Raw genomic sequence first — 16,181 nt, forward strand, 5'->3', positions numbered from 1 at the left:
AAAATTCCATGGATGGAGGAGCCTGGTAGGCTGCAGTCCATGGGGTCGCTAGGAGTCGGATACGACTGAGCGACTTCACTTTATTTTTTCAGTTTCCTGCATTGGAGAAGGAAATGGCAACCCACTCCAGTGTTCTTGCCTGGAGAATCCCAGGGACGGGGGAGCCTGGTGGGCTGCCTTCTATGGGGTCGCACAGAGTCGGACACAACTGAAGCGGCTTAGCAGCAGCAGCAGTCCATTTAAAATGCACTAGGAAGTCCTGTTTAAAAATACATCTCCATCCAGACTCTTCACATCCTGCTGCTGCTGCTGCTAAGTCACTTCAGTCGTGTCCGACTCTGTGCGACCCCATAGACGGCAGCCCACCAGGCTCCCCCGTCCCTGGGATTCTCCAGGCAAGAACACAGGAGTGGGTTGCCATTTTCTTCTCCAATGAGTGAAAGTGAAGACTCTCAGTCATGTCTGACTCTTAGCAACCCCATGAACTGTAGCCTACCAGGCTCCTCCGTCCATGGGATTTTCCAGGCAAGAGTACTGGAATGGGTTGCCATTCTTCACGCCCTGACTCCCATGCTTCTTTAGCCAGCCCACTGTCCCCTCTCGTCTGGCGATGAACTGACCTCTGAAGGGATTCCCCACTGCTGTCTCTTCCCAAAAATGAACCGAAGCATCGTCTTGGAACAGAGAACATGCCACTTGAAGCTGAAAGCTGCATGGTTGTTCGATGTTACCCTGGAAGATTCCAGGTGCCTGCAAATGGACATGGGCCCTGAGGCTTCCATGTTCCATCCATCCTCCGTCGTCTCCCTCTGTACTTCCTCCTACAACCACTGGCATGGCCTCTCTTCCCAGCCCTGGGGCTATGGCACTGGCTGCTCCCCTGCCTTGAATCCATTCCCACAAGTGTTACCTCTGGAGAGACCCTGCCCCACCATCCTCTGCCACACCCCACCCGCTGCTCACACTGATCCGAGGTCCTTTTCCTGGACTGGTTTTTCTTATAGCAACCAGCAGCCTGTCTGGTATTAAGCATATATTGCCCCAGAAGGTGGTTCTGTCTATTTCAGGGCATGGAGCCTAGTCTGGCACAGAGTATGAACTCACATGACAATGAACTGAAACAGTGACTGAATGCAAATCAGTGTACACATGTCACTTAGAAGTGTGGAGGACATGAGGAAGAAACAGCTAAAGGTGAGAGAGCTGGTAGGTGCTAGAAAATTTGCTTTCTGCCTCTAAGCCTTTCAGCAAAATGTGATGTCATGTGTTTTTTGCATGAAATATTAGAAATGAGAACAAAAAGTTTTAATATAATTTTTTCCTAAAAGTCATATGAAATGAATCAATTTCTGAGGCATTTTAATTGAGACTTGACTGACTTTACACTGGATTGTACTCTGCTTCAGAGCCAGACCAGGGACGCTCCCTAGGATGGGGTGGGGTGCTTGAAGAGTAGCCCTCACCTATGCTGGCCGTGAGCTCACTCTTCCACCTGCTGCCGCACTTGATGCTGAGCTCTTGGCTGTACTTGTCCCCATACCAGACCAGCAGCTCACAGCCTGGCCTGACCACCGGGCAGGTTTGGTAGAAGATCTGCCGGTGACTCAGGAAGGCTACCAGGTTCTGCTCCTTGTCGTCCCGGGCACAGTTCACATACCTGGGGTTGAGGCTGGGAAAGAGAAACCACAAGTGGTGAGTCCCCTCCACCTGTCAGACCTGATCCCGGCTCCTGGCCTTCAGTCTCTGAGGCCGCCACAGCCCCCACCACCCCTCCTGGGGACTTTCTGTTCACACTTTTGACCGCACCATGTGAATTTCTATCTCCAAATCCTATTTCCGGTCCTATTCCTGGCTGGAATGCTTTTCTCTCCTTACCTAATTAGCCATTTTCCAGAGCCCAGTTCCACGTTTGTCTTCACCTGGACTGACCATAAGACTGGTGACCGCTAGCTCCTCTAAACTCAAAGTTCTCTTTCATTCCACAGAACTTGTTACTTCTAGGCTAGCATGCAATCCTTAGCACTCACCCCAGCCTGCCTTCTTTTCCGAGGCCCTCCAGTCTCCCCACATGTATACAGGGTCCCATTCACTTGCCAACCCCTTCCTGTGGAAACTTGGAGCGTGCTCTGACTTAGCTCGAGACACAGAACAGTAATACTCACTTTCTGCCTCCCCTGATGAAAGGTCCTCAGAGAAAGGTCCTGACCCCCATTCCTTCCCAGGCCTCAGGGCCCACTTCTCACTAGAGCTTAGCCTGGGGAGGTTGCTTCCCTCATGGGCTCAAGGTCCCTCATGTTAGGTTATCCTGGCACTGTACAGTTCTTCAAAAGTAGAAAAATTAAGGTTACATATTCCTAAAATCAATTGGTTAATTTCCATCTGAAGTGTATCCTCCAAAAGACATGGGTTGTGTGATCTGCTTCAATAATGAACTCTACTGTTTTGGAACACAGAAAGTGGTTGGTAAGGGTCAGTTAGGTGAGTTAAAGTGTCCTTGGTGAATCTAGACTCCTCAACTTGTTTTCAAGTACCCCAGTTTTGTTGAGCATAGAGACTTATATTTTGAGGGCATATACTACATTTTTATTTCTTTCATTCTGTCTTTTGAAAGGAAAGAACACAGTATGGTGGAAAAAGAGGAAAGATGTGAAAGCTATTGAAGGAGGCTAGTTGAGAAGGAAGGGGCTGTGGGCTTGAAGGAGGAGCGATCTTCATACCTGCAGGCTCACTGTACTCACCTCATCCATTTGGCCCAAGACGTGTCCTTTCCATCCACATACTCATAGCAGTTTCTCCCTTTGGTGATCTGAGTGTCAGAAAAAGGATTAAAAACTTTCTTCTCTTTTTCTTTTTTGGTGGGAGGTAACAGAAGAATTACTTCCCTCTGCTATCATTAGTGCACTTCAGCCTGCATGAATTCAGTTGTCAGTCGTGACCACGTGGTAAGCTCCTTAATCATCACCTCCATGTCTGAGTCTGTTGGTGCACTCAGGGCAAGGACTCCACATGGGAGAAGCCACTTCTATGTGCCTGTACCACTGTGCTCCCACCTCTCCTCTGATCTGTAGATAGAAGTCCCGTGTTCACACACGGTGCACACAGTACACAGGGCTGGCCATGTTATCCTCATCCATGTTCTCACATGTAGACGTGAGCTCCCCCGCCACATGCACCAGTGATTGGAGGTCAGAGGACAGGGGATGAGGGGTGTTCTCACCAGCCAGGAGTAACCACTGTTGGCAGCCTCTTCATCATCTATGATCTGGCCCTTGTAGGAGCCAAAGTGCAGGCCCAGCGGCAGATCAGACACCTCGTTCCACACTCCAAGTACAGCCTCAGGGATGCCTGATGGTCTGATACTTAACCCAGCAGGCAGACTGAGGGCTAAGCGATTGACATGCCCCTTTTCCACTGCACAGTCTTTTACAAAGGTCGGGAGCCCGTGAACAGCACAGCTTTTGATGAAGTTCTGACACTTCTCACAATCCGGAGGCAAGAGCAACGGAGATGAGGGGAGGTATAGTGATGTTGCTGGTCATAAAGAACTTCAGAATGAACCGGGGCGCTCACGGCATTTGGCCTTGATCCTGTACCCCAAGTCATAAGAGGAAAGGGATGATTGGGGGACCAAATGGTGAGGTTTTATTATTGTGCCAAGGCCTATAACTGCTTCTCTGTGAATGGGCCCGTGGTGTCACTCACAGAGTAGTCGTCATCCTGGGGCTTGCTGACCTCTTGGAACACGTGGCTCACTCTTTCTCGTAGACTGTACATCTTCACTTCATGCTCCTTTCAGATGGACCCATGGGGTCACTCACAGAGGTAGTCGTCGTCCTGGGGCTTGCTGACCTCTTGGGACACATGGCTTGCTCTTTCTCGTAGACTGTACATCTTCACTTCAGTCTCCTTTCAAATAGGCCCATGGGGTCACTCACAGAGGTAGTCGTCGTCCTGGGGCTCGCTGACCTCTTGGTACACATGGCTCGCTCTTTCTTGTAGACTGTACATCTTCACTTCAGTCTCCTTTCGAATGGGCTCATGGGGTGGGTCACAGAGGTAGTTGTCGTCCTGGGGCTCGCTGACCTCTTGGTACACATAGCTCACTCTTTCTCATAGGCTGTGCATCTTCACTTCAGTCTCCTTTCTTCTGAGTTCTGAGTTGGAGAAGAGAAGCTGAGCAAGGCTGGTGGGGTCTGGAGAGTTAGATCCTGTTTGATCAGAAACTGTGATATCACCCACCTGTTCCTCTGTATACTTTGTTAAAAATTTTTTTACATTTATTTAAAAAATTTTTATGTATGGATTTTTATTTGTTAATGTTATGTTATTTATTTATTGGCCGCACTGCATGGCATGTGGGATCTTAGTTCCCTGACCTGGAATGGAACCCAGCCTCCTGCAGTGGAAGCACGGAGTCTTAACCACCAGGAAAGTCCCTTCTCTATACTTTGTTTTTTCTCCCTTTAACTACTGGTTCAGAGAAACTGAGGCTACACACTGACTAAAGATGCCCAGTTTAATGTTAGCATCCGGTACTTACTGTTAGTAGGTTTAATTTCCCAACGTCCTTACTTAGAAAATAGTTCACAGACACATCTACTCAGAAAATATATGTTGAGGGCACATTACAGATAAGGCATTGTGCAGAGGCCTGGGCATAAACACTAACAAAGCATGGCCCTATTGTCACAGCTGGATTTATTGAACAACTTCAATGTGTCAACACTTCTATATTTAATTTAATGCTTTTGAACACTTTTCAGTGTGTTTGAAAGCAATAAGAAGATTGCTTATCTCCACTTTACAGATAAGCAGTCAGAACCTCAGAAAATTTGTAAGATTTTCCTTTCCAAAGGCCACAGTGCTACCTTTAGGTCTCAGATCAGTCCAGCTTAAACCCACACCTACCCAAAGTCTACCCTACATACCTGGGCCATAGTTATTAGCCTTTCTAGAGGAATTAGAGGAAGTGAAGTACCCAAATTATTTCCTCTTACCCACTTTTTGTCTAGGGTGCTGTTCAGAGGTACTTGCTTCTCTGGGAGGGGGCACTGTATCTGGGCCTGCTTGGGGCCACTTGTCTTCAGCAATTTTGTTGCTCCTGGCAATTCCTTCAAACTAGATTTGTTACTTACTAGTGCCCTGGACATTCCCTTCTGTGTGAGAGTCACATAGTAAAAGACAACATACATTTCTTTAGTTCTTTAGAACTTTATGAAATGTTTTCCCAAGCATGATTTTAGTTAATACTTTGACAATTCTTGGAAATATCCAGTGTTGCGAGGGGAGGAGGAGTGGAGAGGGGGTCTGAACACTAGAGTGTAAATAAAGGACCTAAGTGGGTAGTGAATCAAAACTAGAACTCATGTCTTAAAGTTCTTTCCCTTCAACTTTCTCCATAAAAGTGAGAGCAAGGCAGGGGGAATAGCTGGAGAATCAACAAGGTCAGGAAAGAAGAGGGTAAGGGCTCAGAGAAAACTGGGGTGGGGGGTGGGGTTTCTATTAAATAGTGCCCCTTTGATGAATGAGGAAGTGTGGAAAAGTAGAGGGGACAAAAAACATCTGGAAAATGAGGTGATGAAGCAGTGAGATTGGAAAGAGAAAAGATGATTGGCAAAAACATATATAGACAATAAAGAAAATAAGCTGAAAGTTGCAGATTGCCATGTCCTAGAGACAGTGTTTGGAATTAAAGTAGCTGGTCCCATCAATTCTGCTTGAATAAGGTTGTACAACTAGCTGGTTTTCCTCAGTTTCCTGATCCATAAATTGGTATACATGCTAATTCTTGATGTTATAGTGGACATGAAGTTTAATAACATTCAACAAAATATTCTGTGAGCTATTTGATACAGTATGAATGTGAGAGTCCATCCCTGCTATCAATTTACCCCCTCAGCTGCCTCTGTATTTGAAGTCCTGCTCACAGATACTATCTTCAGCATTTCTTCACCTTCTTCCTCCTAGATGAATGTTTAAATGTGGAGTCACTCATTCAGAAAACATTCAGGGGGCCCTCAGGGGCTTTTAGCTGGGCATGAACTTCTAAGAATTAACAGATATGTGCTAGGCTCTCAAAGCTTATGACACAGGGGCAGGCTAAACAAATGATTCTGTTCTGTAGTTAGAATAGGAAAAAGGAGTCCAGAATGGTGATGGCTAAAAGACAAGGAAGGGAAAAGCCCACGAAAACAGAACAAAGGAGGGTCCGAGGACCAGAGTGAGGACCTCAGGTAGAACAAACAACACTCCTGCCTAGCCCAATTTACATAGGGCAGGCCCAGGGAGAGGAAAAAAAACATATAAAAAGAGGAGCCAAAGAGCTGGAGGGTCTCTCCCTACCCTGCGCTCGTTCTCTCTCTCTCTCTTCTCTTCGCATCTTTGGGTCGGCCTGCCCTCACGCCTCAAGGATGTATTTTCCTATTATTTTCTAAATAAAACTGAGCTGAAACACAGAACTGTAACACTGATCTGTCCAAGAGCTATAACATGGTCTGTTCGAGACCCAAGAGCTATAACGCGGTCTGTCTGAGAACTGTGACATGCCGAGGGCCTTAACGTCCATCGCTTCAAATTTTTGTTGAGATGAGACAGAAACAAGTTTCTTTGGTAATCTCTTACACTCCCCTGACATCTATGGTGCCGTGACTTGGGTTTAACCTGGCTGAAACAACCTCAGCGCAGTCCCCCGCAAGAAGGAGGCCAAGCACAACAGGAGCCCAACTTGGTGAAAGCTCCTGAGGTAGAAGCGGAATGCGAAGAAAACCCAGCGCAGGGGAAGTGACAAGAGGCCCATTGTACTGGAAACCGGGACAGCAAAAAACAAACTCAGCAGAAAGCTCACGCGACTCAGTCTCAGATTCCAGAAGACCTCCAGTTAAGGTAGGAGATCCTTGCTCCTATGGCTAGAGGGACATATGCCTAACAAACTCTTTAATTCCTTTATAGTCTCTTGTTTCTTGTTTCCTCACTCCCCCCCCAACCTCCGCGAACAGGTGGGTGGCAGTGGGCGCAACTGACGACTCTGGAGAGGCTACTCCTCAGCATGTCCCAAAGGCACTACCTGCTGAGCCCCAGTAGCTATTACCCAAGCCAGTGGGGGTTCTTCTGTCCTTAATCTTCTTTGTGCCAAGGATCAGGCCAGTGAAAGCTGTGAGGACAGGTCAGCTATTTAGCAGATTTTCCAGCAGGCTATAAACGGGATTCCTTGGCACATTTTCCCCACTGCTTTTTCCTCCTGTCCTTTAGCTCTCTTTTCCCAGGACTTGGAGCCCAGTCAAAACCCAGGATGCCTGGCTTCAGGTCCTAATGAAGCTCAGGCTCTGATGTCTCATTGCAAAAATTCAGTGAGAGACAAAGTGATAGGTAAGAGGTGGATTTGTTAAGGTTTAGAGAGAAGCACACTCTGCAGGGTGTGGGCTATTGCAGAGGGCTCTGGACGTGGAATGGGGCCTGGCTAGGTTTTGTCAGCTGAGTGAATTAAAATGCTAATGAGTGGGAGGATCATCCCAGCCATTGGGGAACCACCCATTCCTCTGTCTTTTGACAGTGCCTTAGAGCTGTCCTGCCACCTCTGGGTGTGTCATTTAGTTTACAGATTGGGGATTAAGGTTTGCTTGAATTTGACTTGTCATCTTGGACCCAATTGATTTTAATTGGTTTATGTTATGCCCTTGTGCTATGTCATTCTTTCAAAGGTTGTGCTCTGTCCCCTTCCCTTCTGTTTCATGCTTTTTTCCTGAGCCCCATCCAGGCCCACAATGTTGCCTCTACAGTCTTCTGGAGGGACAACTAGAAAATAGCTAGCCCTTGGGAGGGAAATACTGTATAATATCCAATCCTTCTGGATATTCAGCCCTTCATCTTCCATGTTTCCTACAACATGTGCAACATCAGCATCTCTTAGTGAACCTGCTAGGGTGGGAGACAGGCACACATGCCTGCTAGAAGTCCATCAGTTGGCATTCCTTCAAAGGCAATTGGGCTTCCAGGGATAATGTTTGCCACTTTGGGAGTTAGCCCTGTAGGCTGTTTGGGCCCAAACTCTTATCACCCTTCTCCTAAAGTTATAAACACCCCTGGATCAAATCTCCACTCCACTTTTATGGAACATCTGGTCTGTTGCCTCTTAACAAATTTGTTCTTAAGCCAATTACTAACTCCTACAATCAAGACCCTTCCCACTTGTATGCAACCCTGCCCCCTTGTTGTTCCACGCAGTCTATAATTAAAACACCTTAATGCCCCTAACAGGGCCAGATAACCCACTCCTTTGTCATTACTTCTGTTATTACATAAAGTGGGTCTATGACAACAGTGCTTACTAGGGGAGACACCCTTACCTGCTCTTATGGAGGACTAGGGGAAGAAATCAATGGCTTAAATCCCTTAGAGTAGTAAGAGGATAAGGCTTATGACTGTTTCACTGTTTCCCGGTCTAAGGGCATAGGCTTGGATTGCTTTACATCATGATATCTATTCCCGTCTGAACAAAATGAGTTAAAATTACAACCCCTTAATCCTACCCAGCACTGGTCATGCTGGAGACCTTGGGGACGCCCAACTCCAGTCCAGGGGTCCCAGGAGGTCAACCTGCCTCCACCTGCCTAGGAGGTCAACCTGCCTCCACCTGCCTAGGGGTCTGGTCTTCAAAGGTGGTCACACCTCAACCTACTTGGGGATCCGCCAGTCCAGGGGTCCCAGGAGGTCGTCACACCTTGATCTGCCCAGGGACCCAATTCTCCGGAGGCCAACCTGCCTCTACCTGCCCGGGGATTCTGTCTCCAGGAGATTGCATGCCTCAGCCTGCCTGGGGATCTGCACCTTGACCCGGGGATGCCTGGCTCTCAGGTTGCAAGACTACTGGGTAAGATAAGCTTCAGAAAGACCCATCCCTAAGGAAGTCCACCCATGGAAATAGAAGGAAGCCTATTACTTGTGGGACTGTGCCCAGTCTCAGCAATAACTCTGGAGCTCAACGAGTTAGTCTTCTGGAAAAGACTAAAGAGGCCCTCCAAAAGTTTACCAATCTGCACTTAGACTCTTATGAGGGACAGGTGATTTTAAAGGACAAATTCCTGTCCCAATGTGTATCAGATATCAGAATAAAATTACAACAGCTACAGCAGCAGGACCCTGCTTCCTCTTTAGATGAGATGGTCCACACAGCCAGCAATACCTTTTATAACAGAGAACAGGAGAAGGAGGCCAAGGCCCAGGAGAGGGAGAGAAGGAAAGACAAGGCATGTCCAGATGCTGGCCGCCCTCCAGGGAAACCCTGTGGCAAACCCTGAGTCCTTAAAGGACAAGGCATGAGGCGAATGCCTAATCTGTAGACAGGTGGGGTATTGGGCCAACGAGTGTCCAAACCGTTAAAAGTCTCCTAAAACGGTTTGCTTCAAATGCCATCAACTGGGACATTGGGTGGCACTCTGCCCTTGAGACCCAAGAGCCTCAAGGTCAAGCGTCAAACCTTCCCTCATGATGGTTCAACAGGACTGAAGCGGCCCACTCCAGCCAGCCCGCCTGTCACAGATAACCATCACAGGGCTACTAGAGCCCAGGGTGCAACTGGATGTGGCAGGTAGGTCCGAGAATTTCTTGGTTGACATGTGGGCTACCTACTCTGTCTTGATCTCCTACTCCAGAGCCTTCTCCTCCCAAACCTGTACTATTTTGGGTGCTACAGGAAAAACTACTAAAAGATTCACCCAAGCACTTCTTTGTTGCTGGGATGGACAAATATTTTCCCACCAGTTTCTGGTGGTCCCTGAGTGCCCTACTCCCTTATTGGGAAGAGATACACTCACTAAACTTGGGACCAACCTTGTGATGGGAAGCTTTTCAGCCCCTTAGAGCTCTACAGCTTCTGGTTGCTACTGAAGAACCCATTACACCCTCTCCAATAGAGAGGGACCAAAAACTATGAGAAGACAAAATTAACCCCCAGGTGTGGGTCGAGGGGACTCCTGGACAAGCTCTCCAAGCTGAACCGGTCATCATTGTCCTCTGAGATCCCACTCGGTTTCCCAACCGGAAACAAATATCCCTTCAGAAGAGAGGCTCGGGAGGGACTACAGCCTTTAATAAATAAATTCCTTGTTTGTGGGCTATTGGTACCCACCAATCCGCCATGTAACACCCCAATCCTCTCAGTAAAGAAGGACAGAACCTGGTGAATGGTTCAAGATCTCCGGATCATAAATGAAGCTGTAGTACCCCTCCATCCCACAGTATCCAATCCCTATGTAATCTTGGGAGAAATCCCACCCAGTGCCAAGTGGTTTACAGTCTTGGATCGCAAAGATGCATTTTTTTGCATACCACTAGCTAAAGAATCCCAATATCTTTTTGCCTTTGAGTGGGAGACCCCAGGAAAAAAACAACAACAGATGACTTGGACAGTATTACCTCAGGGGTTCAGAGATAGCTCCCACCTGTTTGGACAGGCCCTTAGTGGGATCTCCTAGATCTGGACCTTAGGGGAAAATATTACAATACGTAGATGACCTACTAATCTGCTCTCGAGATGAGAAAAATGTCCAACAACATGAAATTCAGGTTCTAAACCTTTTGGCAGAGGATATAAAGTCTCCTGTGCTAAGGCACAGATGGTCGAGACAAAGGTCACTTACCTGGGAGTTCAGTCCAGGAGGCTGTCCTCTGTTCGGATACAAGGAATCCTCCAGTTGCCCTCCCCCACAGCTCGAAAACAATTGCAGTCTTTCCTGGGGCTAACTGGGTATTGTAGAATCTGGATACCCAACTATGGTCTAATTGCCCAGCTTATAGGGACAGGATGATTCAATCCTACTGATGTGGGGAACTCCTCAAAAGAAGGCAGAGGCTACACTAAAACAAGCCTTAACTCAGGCACCTGCCTTGAGGTTGCCAGACCCAGAAAAAGCATTCCAACTTTATGTCCATGAAAGAGAGGGAATAGCCTTGGGAGTGTTAACTCAAAGGTTGGGATCTGAGCGCCAGCCAGCCTGTTGCCTACTTATCCAAGAGGCTCAACCCAACTGCCTGAGGCTGGCCCCCCTGCCTTTGAAATCTTGAAGCTATTGCAATCCTGATAGAAGATGCTTTAAGACTCTCTTTTGGGGGCAAACTAACTATTTTTACCAGCCACCAAGTGAAACAACTCCTAAATAGGAGAGACCATTATGGATGTCTGATCAAAGAAGCCTCAGATATCAAGTAGTGCTGATGGAAAGTCCAGGCCTCACTATATCCCCTTGTGAGGTTCTTAACCCAGCTACCCTCCTGCCTACCCCCAAGGGCTCTCTCCCCTTTCACTCTTGCCTAGAAACCTGCACCACTGGACAAAACCCTGAGAGGGATTGTCTGAAGATCCTCTGACCAACCCTGAGGAAATCCGATACACTGATGGAAGCAGCTTTGTCTTGGATGGAAAAAGAAGAGCAGGATATGCAGGTAAGTCTCCAGTTTTGAGACCATAGAGGCTAAGCCTCTGCCACCAGGTGCTTCAGCCCAATCAGCTGAGCTCATAGCCCTGACTCGAGCTTTAGAGCTGGGAAAATGAAAAAGAGTAGCTATTTACACTGACTCCAAGTATGTCTTTCTGGTGCGACATGCACCTGCTGCTGTTTGGAAAGAAAGGGGCCACTTGACCAGCCGAGGGTCCCCAGTCAAATATGGTGATCAAATTCTTAGACTCTTGGAGGCAGTCCATATGCCCACTGAGGTTTCAGTCTCCCACTGTAAAGGACACCAAAAAGGGAGCACAGAAGTGGCACAAGGGAACCAAGCAGCTGATCAGGCAGCTAAGAGAGCAGCATTACAGAAAGATGACCTAATAGGGGTTGCCATCTTAGTTTCACAGACAAATTTGCCAGAAACTCCTTCATATACTGAAGGTGAAACTCTTAAAGCTAAGAGTGAGGGCTTTCAAGAAGATCATATGGAGTGGTTGCAAAAGGAGGGACTCCATTTTCTGCCTAGAAACCTCCAATGGAAGTTGGTTAACTCTTAAATGCCACCACTCACTTAAGGGAAAAGGCCCTCCAAAGATTACTAGAAAGGTCCTTCAGAGGAACAGGCTTCCAAATGACTAAGGCAAGTGGTCTGCTCTTGTCCCACTTGCCAATTAAACAACCCTCAAGGAGCTCGAAGACCCGAGCTGGCCCAGCCTGTCCAACGACGTGGGGCCTACCCAGGAGAGGACTGACAGATGGACTTCACCCAGATGCCAGTTTCTCAAGGGTATAAATACCCATTAGTCATGATAGATACATTCACAGGATGGATTGAAGGCTTTACTGAGGAGGTGGTAAAAAACTGCTCCATGAAATCATTCCACAATTTAATCTGCCCAGGTCATTACAAAGTGACAATGGGACATCATTTACTTCTAAGGTCACCCAAGGGGTCTCTAAAGCATTAGGCATTACTTACTATCTCCATTGTGCCTGGAGGCCTCAGTCTTCATGAAAAGTAGAAAGAGCCAACCAGTTCTTAAAATCAGTGATAAAAAAGATAACCCAGAATACCTCCCTGGGATGGAAGCTGTTTACCAATAGCTCTCCTCAGTACTCATATTGCTGTTAAGGAACAGGTTGGTCTTAGTCCTTATGAGATGCTATATGGGAGACCTTTTGTTTATGTCAATGACCTCTTCCTAGATCCAGAGGCTCAGACCCTCCAGTCTTATACCACAGCCATTGGGCAATTCCAACAGGATATACGCTTGTGGGGTGTGAACCGAGACCCAAAAGATTATAAGGAGTCACCACTATATGCTCCAAGGACTCAAATCCTAATTAAAGTCTGGAAAGATGGGTCCCCAGAGGCTCAACTCCAGCCCACATGGAAGGGCCCCTACCCTGTAATACTTTGTACCCCCACAGCAGTCAAGGTACCAGGACATGACTCCTGGATTCACTACTCATGAGTCAAGCTGTGGAAGAAAACAGAAGAGGACACTCAATACACCTGTGAGCCCCTGGGAGATCTCAAATATCAATTCTGGACTACCAATGAGTGCCATTCTAATGAGCACCCCAAAAATCTGGTTTCTGGGGATAGGATTTCTCAGGACAGCTCTAAAAAGCCAACACAGCTTGCCATGGGTTGTATTCCAAAACAAGAGATAGATCTTCTGATCCCTGAACAAGGAGGGACTTGAGCCATCCTGGCAATGGGAATTTGGAATTGGCTAATGCCTCTACTAGTCCTTGTTTTGCCATATTGATGCTGCTTGTTCAGTGTATTATCAATTGTTTAACTTGTTTTGTCTCTGCCCAGGTCAACAAGCTACAATGTGCAGCGCCAGTTCAACAAAGATACAAAGCACTACAGCCGACCACGGAAATATCACTCACCCTTAGATGGACACCGCTATAAGGACTCTGAGGCCTGAGACTAGCAAGAGGGGGAGGCCCAATACCCCTCGCCGTCCCAGTTCAGCAGGAAGTAGCCAGAAAGACCTCGACGCCCCTATTCCCAAAGAATTGGGCCTCCCATCTCTTGAGGGGGTAATGTTAGGTAGTTAGAATAGGAAACAGATGTCCAGAATGGCGGTGGCTAAAAGACAAGGAAGGGAAAAGCCCTCGAAAACGGAACAAAGGAAGGTCCAAGGACTTGAGTGAGGACCTCGGGTAGAACAAACAGGACTCCTGGCCAGCCCAATTTACACAGGGCAGGCCCAGGGGGAGGAAAAAACATTAAAAAAGAGAAGCCAAAGGGCCAGGAGTCTCTCTCCCCGCCACGCGCTCATTCTCTCTCCTCTCTGCGATTTTGGGTCGACATGGCCTCATGCCTTGAGGATGTATTTTCCTGTTATTTTCTAAATAAAACTGATCTGTAACACAGAGCTGTAACACTGATCTGTCCAAGAGCTATAACACGGTCTGTTTGAGACCTGAGAGCTGTAACATGGTCTGTCTGAGAGCTGTGACATGCCGAGGGCTTTAATGTCTGTCACTTCAAATTTTTGTTGAGACAGAACCAAGGAGACTACACTCCCCTGACAATTCCACATATAAGAGTTGCCTAATCAGAGCTCAGAGGAAGGAGCTGTTATGTCCTCTTACAAGAATGAGCATTTGAAATCAGTTCCAGGTGGTAAGTTTCTACTACCTGTGTGAAGTCCCTTCAGTTATTTTCTTACATGTTGTTTTTTAGTCATAAAATCTGAGGCTTGTCAGAGTTGGGAGTTGATTCCCCTTTCTTACTGGAGTAGGAGGCTCTGAGGTTGGGGATCCTGTCTCCTTCTTCAGCTTGGACCACCTGCTCTATAAATTTCACTATGTATCTGTAAGCTTCCCTTAGTTGGATATCTTAATAGATCCCTCACTTTAGCACAGCACAAAAGAACTGAGGTTGAAACCATCCTCGAATGATATAAAGATGTATGAATAAGACAGTGTAAACTTTATAGAAGTATGGAAGTTTTAAGCAGCTTGTAAGGGGTTTAGAGAAGGTGCTTTGGATTAGACTGCATGCACTACCAGTGATACTGTGATCTCAGGCGTATAATCAAACATTTCTTTACCACAGTTTCTTGACATATAAATGGTGATAGTTATAGTACCTACCAGTAAGTACTGTAGGATTAAGGTTGAAGTTTATTCAGGTAAAATGCTTAAAGTTTGAAATACTATGAAAATAATGTAACAATGCTGCTGCTGCTGCTAAGTCACGTCAGTCGTGTCCGACTCTGTGCGACCCCATAGACGGCAGCCCAATAGGCTCCTCTGTCCCTGGGATTCTCTAGGCAAGAATACTGGAGTGGGTTGCCATTTCCTTCTCCAATGCATGAAAGTGAAAATTGAAAGTGAAGTCTCTCAGTCATGTCCTACTCTTAGCGACCCCATGGACTGCAGCCTACCAGGCTCCTCCACCCATGGGATTTTCCAGGCAAGAGTACTGGAGTGGGGTGCCATTGCCTTCTCCGAATGTAACAATAGACAGCCAATTATTGTTGCTATTCTTCAGTTCAGTTCAGTCGCTCAGTCTTGTCTGACTCTTTGCGACCCTCATGAATTGCAGCACGCCAGGCCTCCCTGTCCATCACCAACTCCCGGAGTTCACTCAAACTCATGTCCATCGAGTCAGTGATGCCATCCAGCCATCTCATCCTCTGTTGTCCCCTTCTTCTCCTGCCACCCAATCCCTCTCAGCATCAGAGTCTTTTCCAATGAGTCAACTCTTTGCATGAGGTGACTTAAGTATTGGAGTTTCAGCTTTAGCATCCGTCCTTCCAAAGAACACCCAGGACTGATCCCCTTTAGAATGGACTGGTTGGATCTCCATGCAGTCCAATGGACTCTCAAAAGAGTCTTCTCCAACACCACAGTTCAAAAGCATCAATTCTTCACCGCTCAGCCTTCTTCACAGTCCAACTCTCATATCCATTCATGACCACTGGAAAAATCATAGCCTTGACTAGACGAACCTTTGTTGGCAAAGTGATGTCTCTGCTTTTTAATATGCTGTCTAGGTTGGTCATAACTTTCCTTCCAAGGAGTAAGCGTCTTTTAATTTCATGGCTGCAATCACCATCTATGGTGATTTTGGAGCCCCAAAACATAAAGTCTGCCACTGTTTCCACTGTTTCCCCATAAATTTGCCATGAAGTGATGGGACCAGATGCCATGATCTTCGTTTTCTGAATGTTGAGCTTTAAGCCAACTTTTCACTCTGCTCTTTGACTTTCATCAGGAGGCTTTTTAGTTCCTCTTCACTTTCTCCCATAAGGGTGGTGTCATTTGCATATCTGAGGTTATTGATATTTCTCCCGGCAATCTTAATTCCAGCTTGTGCTTCTTCCAGCCCAGCGTTGGTGATGATATCAGACATTGTGCTAAAGACAGCACAGGAAGGCAGCAGTCTCTAGGATCTCTGTGTATTCTCCTATTCTTACCTGTGATTGGATCCATGAGGAGGATTTTCTTGTCAACAGGATTTGGGAAATACCTTCTGGTGTTTACTGTGCTTCACTCTGAAGGTCATCCAAGAAGGTTTACCTAAAAGATGATGAGAATCAGTGTTTTGGTTGGTAAATATTTTCAAACTCTGTGCATTCTAATTAAGAACACAGAATTCTGAGCCAGAGAGTGACAAGGACAAGGATTTACCAAAGGAGGAATAGTAAGTGATTTTTGTACCATCAACTATTATTCTTCCACTAGGAGCATCACATAGTTTCCTTTTTTTTT

The 16,181-nt window shown here is 46.8% G+C and overlaps 1 long non-coding RNA gene across 1 annotated transcript in view; it reads left to right on the forward strand.

Annotated features, from left to right (window-relative positions):
* Nucleotides 1-13,832, forward strand: part of LOC106700601 (uncharacterized) — a 72,808-nt gene extending 58,976 nt beyond the window's left edge. Inside the window, exons 4-5 of the long non-coding RNA XR_001351288.2 lie at nt 1,068-11,436; nt 13,267-13,832. This is a non-coding gene — a long non-coding RNA (uncharacterized lncRNA). The remainder of the gene's footprint in view (nt 1-1,067; nt 11,437-13,266) is intronic.
* Nucleotides 13,833-16,181: the final 2,349 nt, after the last annotated feature.

Source organism: Bos mutus, chromosome 21 (genome assembly GCF_027580195.1).
Source record: "Bos mutus isolate GX-2022 chromosome 21, NWIPB_WYAK_1.1, whole genome shotgun sequence".
Classification (NCBI taxonomy): domain Eukaryota; kingdom Metazoa; phylum Chordata; class Mammalia; order Artiodactyla; family Bovidae; genus Bos; species Bos mutus.